This window comes from Penaeus chinensis, chromosome 33 (assembly GCF_019202785.1).
Source record: "Penaeus chinensis breed Huanghai No. 1 chromosome 33, ASM1920278v2, whole genome shotgun sequence".
Classification (NCBI taxonomy): Eukaryota; Metazoa; Arthropoda; class Malacostraca; order Decapoda; family Penaeidae; genus Penaeus; species Penaeus chinensis.
Window position 1 is genome coordinate 21,847,898 of NC_061851.1, and position 7,500 is coordinate 21,855,397.

The following is a 7,500-nucleotide window of genomic DNA, read 5'->3' on the forward strand; positions in this document are numbered from 1 at the left end:
ATATATATATAGATACATCTATATATGAACAGAGAAAGGAAGAGAAAGAAAAAGAGACGAATGCACACAGCTTACACAAACTTACACACACTGACGCCCACATCCACACCCACACTCATATATGCGTGCGGGTGTGGATGAACATGTACTGCGCAGCATGAAATCCTTCCCATACTTGCTCACAAAGACAATAAGAACTTATCATCAGGTATTAAACAGTCATTACTTCCATTCATCCTCGGAATTCAATCCAGGCCTTGGCGTGTAGAGTATTAAATGTCACATACGACTAAAGAAGGAATGTAACGATACAAATTGAATAATCATTCAATCAGACCCTGTTATGAATGGTGTGGCAGGAGATCTCCGTAAGGTGGAGGAACACTCGAGGATCGCTGGGACGTGCATTGTGTGGAGGGAAAGGGAATGATGATAGTGAGGAGGATGAAGAGGATGAGGGTGAGGATGATGATGAAGAGGATGAGGGTGATGGAGATGATGGTGAGGATGATGATGGAGAGGATGAGGGTGATGGAGATGATGGTGAGGATGATGATGATGAAGAGGATGAGGGTGATGATGATGGAGATGATTATACTGATGATGAAAAGGATGAGTGTGATGATGGTGAGGATGAGGATGATGGAGATGAGGAAGATGATAAAGAGAATGAAGATGAGAATGATGGAGATGATGGTGAGGATGTTGATGGCGATGAAGATTATTGATACTGATAATGACAACGATAATGATAATAACAATAACAATAACAAAATATATTAATGATAATCGTAATAATACCAGTACTACTACTATTGTTACTACTACTGTTAATATAATAATAATAATAATAATAATAAGAATGATATTAGTAACGATAATGATAATAAAAATGGTAAAAATATTCTTAATAATGTTGATAATTGTGATAGGGATAATAACAATTATGATTTTAGTAATATTAATAACATAATCAATAATAATAATAATAATAATAATAATAATAATAGTAATAATAATAATAACGATAATAATAATAATAAAAATTATAATAGGTGTAATGATAGTAATGAAACTAACAGTAACAGTAATGATTAAAATGATAATGACAATAAAGATAATAGTATCATTATCAACAATAACAAGAACAAAGATGAACCGTATTCATTGCGACAAATGTAGAAAAGGTATGAATGAGAATGAATATTTTTTACAATACAAGAGATGTACTGAACCGGTTTCGGCTATACCTTCGTCAGAAAGATATATGTACTTCTGGCGGAGATATGTTCGAAACCGGTTAAATAATCTCTTGGATTGTGAAGATATTAATTTTTATTCACGTATTTTCTACATGAACAACAATAGCAATAATGATATTAGTACTGCTACTACTACTACTATTAATAATAATAACGTAAATGACAATGATAACAATTAAAATATTGATAGTAATAATATTTACAAAAATAGTAATAATAATGATAATTATAATAATAATAATGACAATAACAATAATGATAAAAAAACAATAACAATAATAACAATAATGATAATAATAATGATAGTAATAATGAAAACAATATTGATAATACTACTAATAACAATAATAATAAAATAATGATAATATAAAAATGATAATAAGAACAATAATAATAATAATAATAAAGATCGTAACATTAATGATGATAATGATAATGATAATTATTATGATAATGATAACAATAATAATAATAATATTATTAATGATAATAATAGCTATTGTTATTATCATTATTATTATTATTATTATAATGATAATTATCATCATTAATATTACTGGTGATGATGATAATAATTATAATAATAATAACAGCAATAATAATGATGACACACACATACACACAGATATATACAAACACACACACATACACATACGTGTGTGTGTGTATGTATACATGTATATAGCAGACCTTAATAGTAAAAAGATCTACAGGAAAATGCCTGATTTCTTGAGGAGGAAAAGCCCGACGGCAATAATAACGGGGCCTCTGTAGAAGGAAATTCGTAAGAACAATTCCTATAAGGAAAACACGCCAAAAATTCGCTCCATGGCAGGCAAAGGGATTTATTCAGTGCAATGATTCATAATGATTAATATTTAAGTTTAGTATTTTTAAGAACAAATTATATGCCATGACAAAGATGCATAAGTCTTGTTGCTTTTGCGAATTGATATAATGGTGACTTAAGACAGTTATCCGAGAGAATGAATAGGTCTATAAATATACAGAGGACTAGTCCGTGCATCAATTAATCATAGTTTTGACCTACTTATGAAAAGTGTTGATAGAGGAGAGATAGATAGATAGATAGATAGAGAGAGAGAGAGAGAAGGCGTGAGAGAGAGATGAAAGTGAGAGGGGGCATAGAATTCAACAGAACAGATAATATTGCAAATTGTGCTCTCTGCAAATCCAAATGTGTCAGGTCAATAAGTCTATACAATGAAAGGTAATTCGGCGTTACGTCATTCCCTGTGGACCAAAACTGTGGTTCAGAGGGAATGCTATGATAACGGTGTTGATGACAGTGATGGCTGTGATGGTAATGATAGAAATGGTGATGATAGTTATGATAATGATGGTGATGATGGTGATGACGATGGTGGTACTACTACTGTTGCTGCTACTGATGATGATGGCAATGTGGATAGTGATGATGGTAAAGAACGAGATGGATATGTTAACAATACTACCAATAATGACAGTAGCAATGATGATCGCTAAAATTATAGCAGTGATAACATCAATAATGGCAAGAATATTGGTAGAACTTTGCTGTGAACGAGACCCTTCCCCCCTACCCCATCCCTCACTCCTCCACGACATCACGCACTTGACACAAAGTGTCACGGCACCTGACACATCTCAGGTGATATAGTGTGGTGCCGCGTGCAATCGCTAAAAACTTGCACACGCACCTGATTGCTCAAACTACTGGAATAGCAGGTTTTTCTAAAATAGTTTGTTTAAATTAATGCAAAAATACATATCACAGACAATCGAAACAAAGCGCAACTACCGATAATAATATTATCAGTAACAGCAGTTCTGCTACTGATGATAGCAACAATTATGAAAAGCATCGTATATACGTAGACGATGGGAGAACCAGCCATCAATAGTTTACAATTTTGTGGAGACATGGTGAGAGAGAGCTATCTTTGAGAGCACATACTCTATTGACTCATCAGCTAAATACGTAGCTTAGGTGAGAGTATGTTGAAGTGAGAGACGGTTGGTAAACACCCAGAAACCATATGCTTCTGTTTAAAAAATGGAAAATGAAGAGTATAAGCAGGATGGGATACACAGCATGTTTTGTTTAATTGTTAAAGTGTTTTTTCCTCAACTCCTTTTGGGATTTGGCTTCCATATTTGAGGTTAGATGAAAAAAAAAAAAAAAAACACGAACGTAGGTTAACTCTTGGCCATCTTATCTAGCCTCACCATAAACATCTACAACGTCGATAATTTACATGCAAATAGAAAATGAAATTAAAATATAAGATGACCGTAAGTTAACATATATGGCGTCCAAGTGTTGCCCTTTGGCTTGGTCCTTGAAACCTTTGGCGGGAAAATTTTAGGGTAAACACCTTTTTGCATGTTTGTGATTTCACCTTTAACCTCACTGTCTGTTTTCTTTGGTTGCTATATATGATTTGAATTAAAGATATACATATATATATCGATTACTTTTACTTCAAATAACGAAAAGCGATTTTTATTGTTTATTTTACCTTTAGTATTGCATGTTGCATTGTTATGATTGCGAAAGCGGTTCATGTTTTGTTTCCAGTGCATCAGTTTTCTTGATAAGTTTAAACCGAGAGCAGATTTCGCACAGCCGCTCTCGGCAAATGCAAGCAATATTCTATAATCAAGAATGGCCACGCAGAGGGAGGGAGGGAGAGGGAGGGAGAGAGGGAGAGAGGGAGAGAGGAGAGAGGAGAGAGAGAGAGAGAGAGAGAGAGAGAGAGAGAGAGAGAGAGAGAGAGAGAGAGAGAGAGAGAGAGAGAGAGAGAGAGAGAGAGAGAGAGAGAAATTTAAATACAGAAAGACATAAATAGAGGAAAAGTCGCAGGACAACAGGATAAATTGTTGTACGTCAGTCAGTCAGATTTGTCGATTCCGGTTTCGCCTTCATGAAGGTACGTGCCAATTATGACACTATTATGTTCCTGTAAAAGGGGGCGTTACAATTTTCCCCATACATTGAATTAGATATGGTAGATATACAGTCATGTAAATATCTGTATACGTGCAGGCCTAGGTCTTTATTTTTACATGGACAGTTATGTACATAAGTACTTACATACAGTAAGTATATCTATACACACCATTGCACTTGGTGCTTCACCAAATGAGAAAGTAAATCACGGATCAAGATCACTTCCCGCGTCAGCCTTGTAGGATGAAACTATGACTGCAATGCAGGTTTCGTTGGCACTAGTATTGGTATCCTTGCTACCTTAAAGGAAAGTACGAACAAATAATTATTGCAAGAATTTTCAGCATACATGCCATGTAATAGCAATGCTGTATGTACTTTAGTTTATATTTTCATTATTTCAGCGATGTCACTGTTTTAGGAATACTTGGAAAGAAATACAGAATGCCTCGTCACGTTTATTATCAAAAATAAATAAATATCATGCATACCATGTCAGACCTCAAGAATAATATCATAATGGTAAAGGTCACGAGCTGTCGTCATCCCGTAAGAGGATTATCAAGGGCTGCATATAGGGCTGGGATTGGTCAGCTGGCCAGATTCTCGGCCCGTGATTGGCTGATGGGTCCTTTTCTTTCGTAAGTGCCGTATCAGAATAAAGTTACAATAGAGATGAACGTACTATGTAAACACAAGGTGCTCACCTTAAGGAACGGATGTGAGACCCAAGCACACCTCTAATTAGCGATATATATATCCCGCAGAAGGTCGGTGAGGAGGAGGGGGAGGAGGGCTGTTAGTGACAACACCCGATAGAGAGAAGTTCAGGTCGTGCATGCCGCTTTTGGTAAAGAAACAAATGAACACGAGAGAGCAGGAATTTTGTGCGTGCGTCGGTGCGTCTTGGCAAAGTGGAGAGGGGAAAGGGGGAAGGGATGGGGGTGGGAAGGAAGAGTAAATTTTTCTCCGTTCCATTTCTCGGTGAAATACCTCCCTCGTCCCTCCCGCCATCCGTTCCATACCGTTATTTCTAAATTGGTTATCTGTTTTATGGGGAGTTTCTCCTTTTATACTGTCACGATGTGTCCATTTTTCACGAACTTTCTAAAATATGGCGTTGGCAACTGCGCGCGGGGAGGGTAGAGTTCCCCAGGTTAGCGGCGCACCCTCAACGCGTTCGTTTTATATCGCTTTCCCTTGATTTCCGTGAATTATCACTGCATTCCGTTCGTGATCGTCTGCCAGCGAACGAAAAGCAATTCGAAACGCCGCCGATTTTGCAGTTTCCCCTACGAAGGGAAAAGTAGGGAAATAAAAACGTTTGAATAACACAAATCATGAACCCGTGACAGTCTGGGGATTGTGGCAGGGTTCGCCACTGGAAAGTTATTGTTTCTTTTGGGTCATTTAATAATTCATAAAATTATCTGCAAATCATAGTAATATCCACGTTTATATCTGACCGGTGTTTGCATTTAAATGTGTAAAACCTTAAGAGTTACGAAAGGTGTTACAGAGTGTAAGCATGAGGATGTCTTTCCAGAATCATTCGACTCATGTTCAATGAAATGATGCCAGATTATCCAAGCGCTTTAACAAATTTGTATTTTTATTTTCATAATTTATAATTTCCTGTAATGAAATGGATTCTATTCAATTCAATAATTATTTCTATGAATAAATTCTACATGCATAATTTCAGAAGACTACTTAAGATCTAAACAATAAATAAATACTCCCGAACACTCGTTGGTGTAGTGACATACGGTGCCCGGAACTCACTGAAAAAAACTCAAGCAGTCTCTAACAAATATCATAGAACAAAACACTTTCCTCAGAATGCACGTTTAACTTAAGCCAAGAAATAAATATGCATTTTATACAGCGTTTGTGTAAAACTTTCCCTCTCAAAAGGAACCAAATTACAAGCAAAAAGTAGCGATAGAATGTTCCCACCTGTTAGTACGTTGGCAACCCGCAGACCAAGTCAAGACAAGAGTTACCCTATCTGAGTGAGCAACTCTTGCCAGTTTATATCCCACTGGTCTAGATAGCCAGGGATGCTGGGATATCGTCTCGAGACAACTCGCTTTCACGGCGCTAGAGACTGGAAAGAGAGAATGAAAATTATACAGTGCTGAAGTTTAGTGTGGAAAAGGTGAGCTCACGAGTGCGATTCGGTGCTTTCGGTGATATTTCGTTCATGTCCTTTTTGATGAAAAAGGTGTTTTCTTTTTCAAGAAGTGTCGCTGTGTTTGCTGTTTAGTGCGGGATTTTGCTGTGATGAAGTGAGCGAGCGTGGAAGGGATAAGAGCAAAGCTTCTCAGAATTGCCACGTGTCTTACTATTATTGTTATTATTATAATTATTTATTCTTATTTTGAAAATCGCGAATCAACTGAGGTATCGTAGATCTAACGATATTCAATCTCGTGTTTGTGTTATTGTTGAAGAGATGTTGAAATCCGCCCACAACTCAAGTGCTTTGCGGATAACGAAGTGTAGTGTGATTAATCATACGAAATATAACTGAAACGAGGACAGGCAAATGGAATTTTAGAATGTGTACGAAGTGATGGTGATCTAACAGGCGATAGTGAATAGTGAAATGCAAATATGTGAATAATAGAGAAAAACCTTTGAAAAGAATGTGTATATATATTTGTGAGAAGAAACAATAACAAAAGGTAAATGAAATAGGCCTATATCAGATAAGAGAAACGCTTGAAGACATGCTATAACATACACACACTCACGCAAACACACATCCTCTCTCTTCATACATAAACAAACATACACTCTCTCTCTTTTACCCCCCTCCCTCCCTCTCTCCCTGCTTCCCTCCTTCCACTACATCACCCTACACCCCCTCCCACCTCTCTCCTCTCCTCTCCTCTCCTCTCTCCACCCTCCCTTCTTCTCCCTCTCTCTGTTCCCCACCCTGCACTCTCTCTCTCCCTCCTCCCCTCAGCAACCCCCCCTCTCTCCCTCTCTCCCCCTCTCCCTCTCTCTACCCTCTCCCCCTCTCTTTTTTTTCTCTCTCTTTACCCTCTCCACCACTTTTTTTCTCTCTCCCACTCTCTCCTTCCTTCCCTCCCTTCCTCCCTCACTCACTCACTCACTCGCTCACCCGCTCACTCGCTCACTCACTCACTCACTCACTCACTCACTCACTCACTCACTCACTCACTCACTCACTCACTCACTCACTCACTCACTCACTCACTCACTCGCTCGCTCACTCACTCACTCTCCCTCACTCTCCTTCACTCTCCTTCACTC

At 37.5% G+C, this 7,500-nt stretch overlaps 1 protein-coding gene across 2 annotated transcripts in view; it reads left to right on the plus strand.

Moving 5' to 3' along the window:
- Window positions 1–6,179: 6,179 nt before the first annotated feature.
- Window positions 6,180–7,500, plus strand: part of LOC125043350 — a 14,241-nt gene continuing 12,920 nt past the window's right edge. For both annotated transcript variants that reach the window (XM_047639435.1, XM_047639436.1), the window contains exon 1: window positions 6,180–6,376. The gene's annotated coding sequence lies outside the window, so the exon portion shown is untranslated. The remainder of the gene's footprint in view (window positions 6,377–7,500) is intronic.